Source organism: Ictalurus punctatus, chromosome 12, assembly GCF_001660625.3.
Source record: "Ictalurus punctatus breed USDA103 chromosome 12, Coco_2.0, whole genome shotgun sequence".
NCBI lineage: Eukaryota > Metazoa > Chordata > Actinopteri > Siluriformes > Ictaluridae > Ictalurus > Ictalurus punctatus.
In genome coordinates this window covers 12,408,711-12,419,113 of record NC_030427.2, presented here as the reverse complement: position 1 = coordinate 12,419,113, position 10,403 = coordinate 12,408,711, and the positions used below count along the sequence as shown (strand labels likewise).

General features: G+C 37.5%; 1 long non-coding RNA gene across 1 annotated transcript; it reads right to left on the bottom strand.

Moving 5' to 3' along the window:
- Positions 1-2,479: 2,479 nt before the first annotated feature.
- Positions 2,480-8,646, bottom strand: LOC128634080 (uncharacterized). Its single transcript, XR_008397260.1, has 2 exons — positions 7,669-8,646; positions 2,480-7,381 (listed from the first exon to the last, which is right to left on the bottom strand). It is a non-coding gene; the product is annotated as an uncharacterized LOC128634080 (long non-coding RNA).
- Positions 8,647-10,403: the final 1,757 nt, after the last annotated feature.

Sequence of the window (10,403 nt, the reverse complement as noted above, 5' to 3'; positions counted from 1 at the left end):
AGGTTTGAAATCAAAAGATGAATATGAGATGATGGGATCAGAATTTCAGGGTTCATTTCCTCATATTTAGATGTAGATGTGTTAAAAAAAAAAAAAAGTAGAACATGGTACCTTTTGTTTGAACCAGTCCATTTTTTCATGTGACCAAAATTTTTGTAGCATGTGACTGACAGAAGTTTCTTGTTTCCCAGTTGTGACCTGCTGAATTAATAGCTCTGGATGTCTGCACTTGGTTTGAGCTCTAGATTTGGCATGTGAGAAAGCAAGCCATTTTGAAGCTGAGAAAAGAGGGAAAATTGTTATTTATTTACATCTAGTTGTTTATCTAATCTATCGTCTCAAATTCATCTTTTAATCTCAAACCCCAATGTCTTAAATATCGCAATTATTTCTGGGACAATATATCGTCCAACAAAAGTAGTTATCATGACAAGCCTACAAAGCACGTAAAGTGTTTCCTGTATTTCCTGCTTCCTGTGTTTCTGAGTTACTTCCTGGTTTTGAACCTTGCCTGTTTTTGCGTCATGGATTAATCTGGTTTGTTGTTGTCTGCCTGTGTTTTGACCCCTGCCATGGACTTGATTATTGATGATGATTATTGGATTTCCCTAAATTAAACATCAGGCTGATTTCACACACTTGTACGATTGTGTTTATTTAAGATTGTGTTTAACATTTTACGCTGATAAGACTTAGAGAAATGCACATGCACACTCCAGTTTGGTCACGCCCATCATCCCTTTGAGAACTCTCCATCTCTCTCTCTCTCTCTCTCTCTCTCTCTCTCTCTTTTCTCTGAGGATCAGCAGTCTCTCTGGACAATAGACTCAGCAGTGGTCCCCTGATTGCTTCCTTTCACATGGTAATGCACATCTCTGCTCCTCTCCATGCGCTTTCTTAACTCCCCGCAAATTACAGTTTACCAGCCACATAGGAAATAAAGAAAAAAATCAACTGCCACATATCTCTCTTCTTTAAAAAAAATAAATAAATATATTCAGTGACATGTAGATGTGGCGCTAAGTGCAGCTCGCCAGGCCTCTGATCATCCGTTAATTGTAGCAGTCAATTGTAGCCAAACGCTCTCTTCAAGCCCTTTCTCTCTTACAACAAGTATCGCGATCAAAGGGGGAATCAGCTCGCTTCAATTCGGCCTGTTTAAGAACCAGCCAAATGAAGAGAGAGAGGGAGAGAGAAGGGTGGGGGATAGGGGGGTGGGAAAGAGGTAGGGAGGGATGCTGACGTGATGACAGAGGTTGTTTGTGCTACATGTTTAATCCAAAATGATTTATCTTGCTCTTTTTTGTCATACGGCATTTTTGCAGCTAACTCAGACAAGACATCTGTTATTTTTTCAGTGCTGGAAGAACAATGTTTCCTGTTCCTGATCGCTGTCGATTGTTTGAATCTGACTGATAACACTAATGCACTCATTCTAATACACTATCATTTCCACTTATATACCTTACACAGGGATTTGTACTGTACATTGGACGCACCATTAACTGAATTTAAAATAATAATAATAATAATAATAATAATAATAATAATAATAATAACTATAATAATTGTTGATATTGCGACATTTTCTGTGAGGAGAAATTTATTTCACATTTATGGAAGGAGTCTCCAATATCAGTGCTCTGTGACAGTCAGTGTAAAGTTGTAACTTTAAGTTTTCCAACATGAGGACGACATGACAAGGGACCTTTTCGGTAACATGACAAGCTGCTGTTTCACTGGTATTTCACAACCTTAACTGTAACCATGAATGGAAAAAAGTACATCATGTCATTCATTAATTAATTAAAAAATTGTAATTGTCTGCAAATTGCTGTGGTATAAGAGAAATAAAACACAACAGTGCCTCCAGGATGGTAACAGTAACTCCAGTTTTAGTTTTTTTCCCCCCTTTAACGGCAGGTTGTTATTGTGTTTTATTCCTTACACACATAAAACACATTAGGCATTGGTGTGGTCATGTTCGATTTATTTCATTTATTATACAGTGGGTATAGAGGTTTATAAATCTGCAGTGTTTTTTGCTGCTGACACTCTGAACTGAATCCGGTTGCGGTGTTAAAATAGAAACATCCAGAAGACATGACATCACTGATTGTGGAAATCTGCATTTCCCTTGATTAGAATGCTAGCATGCTGTACACATTGTCACTACAGAGGCTGGTGTGTGTGTTTGTGTTTGTGTGTGTTTGAGAGAGAGAGAGAGAAAGAGAGACAGAGAGAGAGAGAGAGAGAGAGAGAGAGAGAGAGAGAGAGAGAGAGAGAGAGAGAGGTTAAATGGAAAGAGTTATAAAACAAAGCCCCCAAAATCAAAGTAAGAAAGAAAGAAAAATAGAAATGAAAATCCAAATAAAAACACTCATATAAGTAATTAATAAGAAAATAAATAATACATAAATATACAAATCAGCCGAATACATAAACAGTCAGACAAACAAACAAACAAAAACAAGACACATGGATTAATTTGTGTTTTTATTGCAACATTTTAAACATTTCATGTTTGTATCGTAATGCAGATCTGTATGCCAATTTTGCACTTCTGAGCTTTTTCTCACTTAATATTTTTCTGTTTTTTTTTTTTTTTATGTAAACACCTTTATATGACAACACAGAAGGAAGAACGGAGTGATCATGTGGCCTTGACCTGATTTTTGTGATTGAACAGGTACCACAGTTCAGTCATTTCTGGGTCAATAAAAGTACAAATTAAGCTAAATAATAATAATAATAATAATAATAATAATAATAATAATAATACATTAAATTTTCATTCGTGTGTGTGTGTGTGTGTGTAAAGATTAGACCGACAACAATTATTCCAGTGCTTGATTAATTATTCATCGAAACAGCAGTCAATTATTCATTTCAAAAAGTCATCTTCTTGTTTTTTTTTTTTCCCAGAGCTTACCTTTTCTAGGCCGTGTGCAACACACACACAAAGATAAAGAGAGATATGTACAGAAAGAGAGAGAGAAAGAGAGAGAGAGAGAGACAGAGAGAGAAAGAAATTCTGTCAGAATGACTTGGGTGTGTTTTGTGCTGCTACTCTTGCGGACTTGCTTCAGAAACCTGGAACATCAAAATATAAAAAAACACACCAACCAACCAAACAAAAAAACAACGCTGCTTCTGATGCTACTTTTGCATCGCTGTGGACTTGACCTCTTTAAAGAGAGGGCAAGAGAAAGATCGAACAAGAAAGAGAGCGTGCACATACAGTCGTTTCCTTCCAATAACAAGTCAGTCCTTCCTCCTAACATCAGCATGCTGATAAAATGGCTACATTTGTATGTGTGTGTACTGAATGTAGCAACACACTCACTCGCAGCTCACTGAGCAATGTCTGACGTGGTTCAAATTTCTTGGGCGCGGCAGAAGCCGAGTGTGTGGAACGTAAAGCGTTCGAGAGAGCCTTTGGATCACACGCTCTTCGAGATCACACGTGCGCCGCGTTCTCTAATTGTCTGTCGTGTTTTTCATTTCCATTTGCTGTGTGTTTGTGTGTGGGTGCATGCACAAATCCTGGCAAGCTAAATATGACAGACTTGGTTGTGGTGAGAATAGCACATTCCATGCTGAGCCTCAGAAACACACACACACACACACACACACACACACACATGGTCACCCAGAAATCTCCTCATGGATCTCCTCATTAAAATGATCCATTCATGACATCAGTGATTCTTTAATGTATTAGCTATTACTACACACGACAGCGCACGTTTCAGAACCGTGAACGTTCCTGAGGCCTGGGTGTTTTTTGGCTCATAAGCAGTGATGTAAATGCACACGCACAGGTGATAATTATGCAAATGGAATCGGCACTTATAGTCCTCGTGCTGTTCTGGACCAGGCGCTATGTAATGATACCTCACATTAGCTGCCCACGCTGTGAGGAAACAGACTGAGGGGGAAAAATAAAGAATGAAACCTGAAAGGGTCGAGCTCATCATGTGTGTTTATTCCTTAATGCTTTTACTATCTGCATTTTTAATTCTCAGTACAACACAGAGAGGGCGTGTTGCTCACGTGATTCAACGTCACTGTTACATGTCTATATTTACATATTCACATCATACACACACACACACACACACACACACACACACAGACACACACACACACACACACACACACACACACACACAGTTTGAAAAAAGTTTAACATCAATCATGTTTTGGGGACATTTTTCTTCCTTGTTTTTTTTTTTTTTTCCTTTTTTTCGTTTTGCTATACTCATTTTTTTTCCATTTCACAAATTTTTCTTTTTACTCTCTTTATTTATTAGTTTTTGAAAAACTTTAACACCTGAAATAATTTGAGCACTTTTTTTTCTTACTTATTGGGAAGTTGATTTCCATTTCCCCCCAATTTTTACTATATTGAATTTTTAAAGAATTTTTATTTTACTGGACTTTTCTCTTTTCTTTCTTTCTTTTTTATTTTTATTCTATTCTCTTTTATTCATTTTTATTTTCAGTTTGACAAAACATGTTTTGGAAACATCAAAAAGTTTTACTGACATTTCCATTTTCTCTATAGACATTTTCTTTTTTTTCTCTACTCAGTTTTTAACACATGTTTTGGGGACTCCCCCCCCCCCCCCCCCTTTGTACTGTAACTCTAACACCAAAGATTTTTCCCTTTTATACTTTTTATACTCCCTTTTATCTATTCAAATTTTTTTAAAAAAATTTAAAGGATGTTTTTTTTTTGTTGTTTGTTTGCCTTTTTCCAAGGTTACTGGGATTAACTTTTTATTTTTATTTATTTATTTATTTTAATCTACTTTAACATGTTTTGGGATATTTCTCCATTTTCTACTCCTTTTTTATTACTCTATTCAGTTTATTATTATTATTATTATTATTATTATTATTATTATTATTTAAATATGGAAAACTTTACCACCAAACATGTCTTGAGGACATTTTATCCTTTAATTTAATTTTTGTCCTGTATTCTCGTCAGTTTTGTATGTTGAAAAACCTTGTCCCTTTTGTTTTCTATACTCGATTAAGTCTGAAAAAAACAACAACAACAACACATTACTCATGTTAAATTTTGCACTAACTAGTAATTTTTTTAGACATTTGTTGGAAAATAATAATATAACAATAATAATACCTTTGGTATTACTGCATTTAAAACTAAATGAATCTCTGCATCGAAAAAGTGGCAGAAGTTATAAATCTATGAAGCAGACGTGTGTGCTATATTCATGTCTTGTGTCAGTCTAAATGATACATTTTCATGGGGTGCATTAAATTTATCTTCATACTGCACCAAGAAACACATCAGCTCTGATATCAGTCCACCATTTTAGGCTGAAATGTCTAATAACAATAATCAGTATTGCGGTTGTGCAACTCATAAACACCTGGAAGGAGGAGTTCAAATGAGTCAGACTATGAAGAATGTGTGCATGTGTATTTCTGTGTGTGTGTGTGTGTGTGTGTGTGTGTGTGTGTTAGAGAGAGAGAGGGTGTGTTCTATGGGGGTGTGTGACAGAAAGAGGAGAACACACTCAAAGGATTTTCTCATAGACAGGAAATAACTCTCTCTCTCTCTCTCTCTCTCTCGCTCTCTCTCTCTCTCTCTCTCTCTCTCTCTCTCTACCACCTGTGTGCTCAGCTCTATCCCTGCTGCTACAGATGTGAGATTTTCTGGAACTTTCTCATCGCTCTCAGCTCCTGGAGCCAAACACACACACACACACACACACACACACACACACACACACACACACACACACACACACACACAGAGTTCATCCTCTGTCATCTAAAACACTCCACACAAACGTCTCATGTCGTCTCATCTCTTATTCTCTGCTGCTCCTTTTCCTGCTGATGAGTCCATCTCACACACACTTTTCTTCACAGCGAACTGATCTGACAATCTTCATCTCTTGTGTCGTTTTGTCTTGTGAGAGTATTTATGGAACTCTCAGCCCTCAGGCATGGCACAGATAAAGCAGTCTAGATAATAATATAGAGATAATATAACGTAATAGGGATTAAATTATGCTTTTTTTAAATACTTATACTTATTTTCCATTATTCATTTGATGAATATTTAGTGCCTACACTCTTAGAAGTTGTACTTTCCATTTTCTCTAGAGTGATACCATCAAGGTGACATGCTTTGTGCCTGTAATACGTATCTTTAACAGAGAAATTGCATGATGTACACTTTAATTAATTTTTAACATAGTGGTCCTTCAGGTCCAGTTATGTTCCTTCAATTATTTTTTAAAGGATTCCAGGTAAACGATGTGCAGAACATGTCTCCTTGATGGCACCTTTAATGTGGAGAGTGTACGTGACTCACATGACATCATATTCAGCTATTTTAGAGCTTTCTTCCTGCAGTGACAATAACACACACATTATTTTATAAATGGTATTAATTCATAAATAAATAAAAAAAACTAGCTGTGTGGTTTACAGAATATAAGAAACAATTACTGGATTGTGGCTTATGCATTATTTTATATCTTAGAATTAGAATTTTATCAATATTTTGAATAAATAGCTAACATCCCTCCATTCATCCATTTTCTATACCAATTATCCTACAGTGTCACGGGGAACCTGGAGCCCAGGAAGCATCGGGCACAAGCCGGGGTACACTCTGGACAGGGTGCCAATCCATCACAGGGCACAATCACACACACATTTATACACTATGGACACTATGGACACGCTAATCAGCCTACCATGCATGTCTTTAGACTGGGGGAGGAAACCAGAGTACCTGGAAGAAACCCCCGCAGCACAGGGAGATCATGCAATCTCGGCACACACAAGGCAGAGGCGGGAATCGAACCCCTGACCCTGGAGGCCAATGAGCTAACCACTAAGCCACTGTGCGCCCTAAATAGCAAACATTATTATTTTAATTGGATATTAGTTTATAGTTTGGTCTTTTTTTTGTATTACTTCACATACAGTATATGCACATGAATGCATGAATGAATGAAGAGCATCTGATGGCAGTTTTCATGTCAAAATATGTCTCAACGCGTTATGAAAGCACGCACACACACACGCACACACACACGCACACACACACACCCAAGCATACAGAGAGATGGTGGCGTCCTGTTTTCCCAATGAAATTAGCGGATACATTAACCCGGAGGTTGCAGCACAGGTTGGCCGCGGACTCGGAGCCGATTTCACGCTGTATGTAATATTCAGAGCGAAGCAGCGCGAGGGCAGCGGCGCATTCAGGATGAATGAACCGATAAGTGGTGCTGAGAGCACGCGCGGCGTCAGCGTGGCAGCAGTGGCAATAGCAGCAGAAGCAGCAGCAGCGCGCATATGAAGCACGAGATCACCGTGCAAACTGGAAAGAAAGAAAGAAAGAAAGAAAGAAAGAAAGAAAGAAAGAAACTGAAAACACAAAATGGCCTTATGCACAGATCATGCGGTGCTTCCTGTAAATTAAAGTGCGTTTTGCCTTCAGACTCGCGCGTGACTCGAAACTCTGGAAGCTTCACGAGACGCAAATCACATGCAAGTGGGCCTATAAATTCCTTCCATATCCTAGTTTAATTAGTATCCTCGAAAAAGACACTAATAATACTACTACTACTACTAATAATACATATATATATATACATACATACATACCTAGGTCACATGTCTCGATGACTCCGCACACGATGTGTCTCTCTTTCTTAACTTCACGTGCTACAAAGCATTTCTCAGGCTGTGCGCGCGCTCCGCTCCGATCTGATTTGCTTTGAACGGAAGCATGGACCCGAGCGAGCGCGCACTCCCGCCGCCCTGATTGATGATTTAATTATCCATAAACTGGATCGGTAGGTATAGCCAATCACGTCCCTCTCAAGGTGGGGCTCCCCCCACCTCCTCCTTGTCTTGCTCCCTCCCCACGCCCCAGCTCATGCGCACAGTACACTTTTTCCGGGCTAATAAGTCGGTTATAAATAAAACACAAATGTAAGTAAGCACACACACACACACACACACACACACACACACCTGGAACAACTGTAACACCTGGAATCTACATGCGCATGCTGAAGAATCCTGACGCTATATGCACAAGCTCCTTCAATATGAATTAAGAGCCTGCGCACTCAAGTGCACGTCTAAAGTTAGATAGGAAGCATGGGTTAGTTCACTTCAGAGTCTGAAGTAAAAAATCGGTCAGCAAAATCGGAAAACTGAAAAGTAAGTTCTGTTCCTCAAAACATATTATTATCATTAATATTATTATATAATAAAGAATGACCTACCACAATCCAGTGAATTCTTCTGTCTTTATGGAAATGACGCTTTGGGACAAGTCAAAAACTCGGGCGTCACGTTTTATCATTATTTTTACCATTTACATTATTGTTATTCTTATTGCGACTTGAACGGACATGCAACTTTGAAGTCGGAAACTCGCATTAACCACAAATCCTGTGGCACATGAAGGCAGCACGACGCACCCAGTTTAAAAGACTAATAGGCTCCGTCCCAAACCGCATACTAAACTACTAAACAGTGTAGAACCCAATCAGTGGTGGGAAAAACAATATCTTCTAATCTGTGGTAAACTTGACGCTCAATTTGGGACGTGGCCAAAGTTATTCAACCGAGTTATTCAAGACCAATATATATATATATATATATATATATATATATATATATATATATATATATATATATATATATATATATAAATCCAACTAGTCGTTTGATCCTGATTAGTTTTAAGTATGATTAAGAAACAAAACTAGGACATTATGAGACTCCAGATTGAATACTAACCATGCTGGAAATGTCGAAATGTGACTTCCTTAGAACAATACATTTTAAAAAACGGAAGAAGATGAATAATAATAAAAAATAAAAAATAAAAAAAAAACTTCTGACGCTTCCCATGAGATGCGCACTCCTCCATTATCCCTCCGTGTGAAGATAGGTGGCGTGTGGCGTGTGTCTCAGCCTCTCTCCCTCTCTCTCTCCTCTGTAGTAGTGCAGAAAAGAAAGACAGAGAGAGAGAGAGAGAGAGAGAGAGAGAGAGAGAGAGAAATGTCATTAGAAGAGGCGTAACGCGTCAGTCCGTGCGCAGGTTGCTTTCCTGGAGTGGCTGAAAGGGATCAGTCCCAAACCTGAGCGCCAGGAATAACGGTCCTTCCTTCCCGAGCACTTTTTCTTTACTCCCCCCTTTTTTCCCCTTCACCGAGGCGCTGCTATCGGTTCGCTTAAGGATCCGCTTCGTTTCCACAACCGGCTCGGACACGATACAACCCATAACACGCGGAAGGTAGGTGACACTTCTTATATCCATCCTTCCTTCAGTATATCAGTTTGTTTTGTTTTGTTTTGTTTATTTTAATCACTTGTAAACAATGAATATATATGTATATATATATATATATATATATATATTGTATTGGTATTGTATCCTATTTTCCAAATTTGTACGGGACACTTTACCTTTAAACTCACCTGCACAGGTGAAAGCGGAGCACACTCTTTAAGACGCAGGACGACAAATCAAATATTTATGTCATTCTGTCATATGTTCTTTTACAGTAATGTTATGATTTCTGCATGTAAAAAAAATAAAATAAAAAAAAATAAAATAAAAAATAAAGCAAATATAGATTTTTCCAACTGGGTTCGTTTTTTTCTTTTCCAAGTAACTTCCTCGGTAACACTCATTTTACTGAGCGAAACATTGCTATTTTAAAAATCATGAAATAGCGCATATTATTAATGACAACACACTCTTGGTGGCTTGTTTTCTCCTGGTATTATCATGCCACGCGCGAGCTAGTTTTGGCCAATGTGTCATCTTTCTTTCTTTCTTTCTTTCTTTCTTTCTTTCTTTCTTTCTGTGCTGAATATTTTTTTGAAACTCCAGTGAAAACAAACTAGATACACAGATAGACAGTCACCACAATGACTCAAGAGCAATCCAACACATCATATTTACATTCATAGAAAGCATACAATGGTAAGAGATGCGCGAGCTAAGAGGTCAAAGTCTGCTATGCGAGCAATAATAATAATAATAATAATAATAATAATAATAATAATAATAATAATAATAATATATTTTGTAGATAACAAACTGACTAATTGAGTTTGCGCATTAGTTTGATAATCTTATAATTGCGTATTTTATATTAGTGCACCAAAAGTGACATTATTAAATACTTTACACGCAGAATTCAATTCAGGGTCATTCCCAAACTACAGACTCTTTAAATAAAATTCAACCTAAAAAAAAATGAAATGTTCTTTTTAAAGCAATGTCTATATCATTTCTAATCTGTGTTTATGAATAGCGGCTATTATTTTAATCCGTGTTTATCATAATGATCTGCGGTTGTGCTGCATGTGGG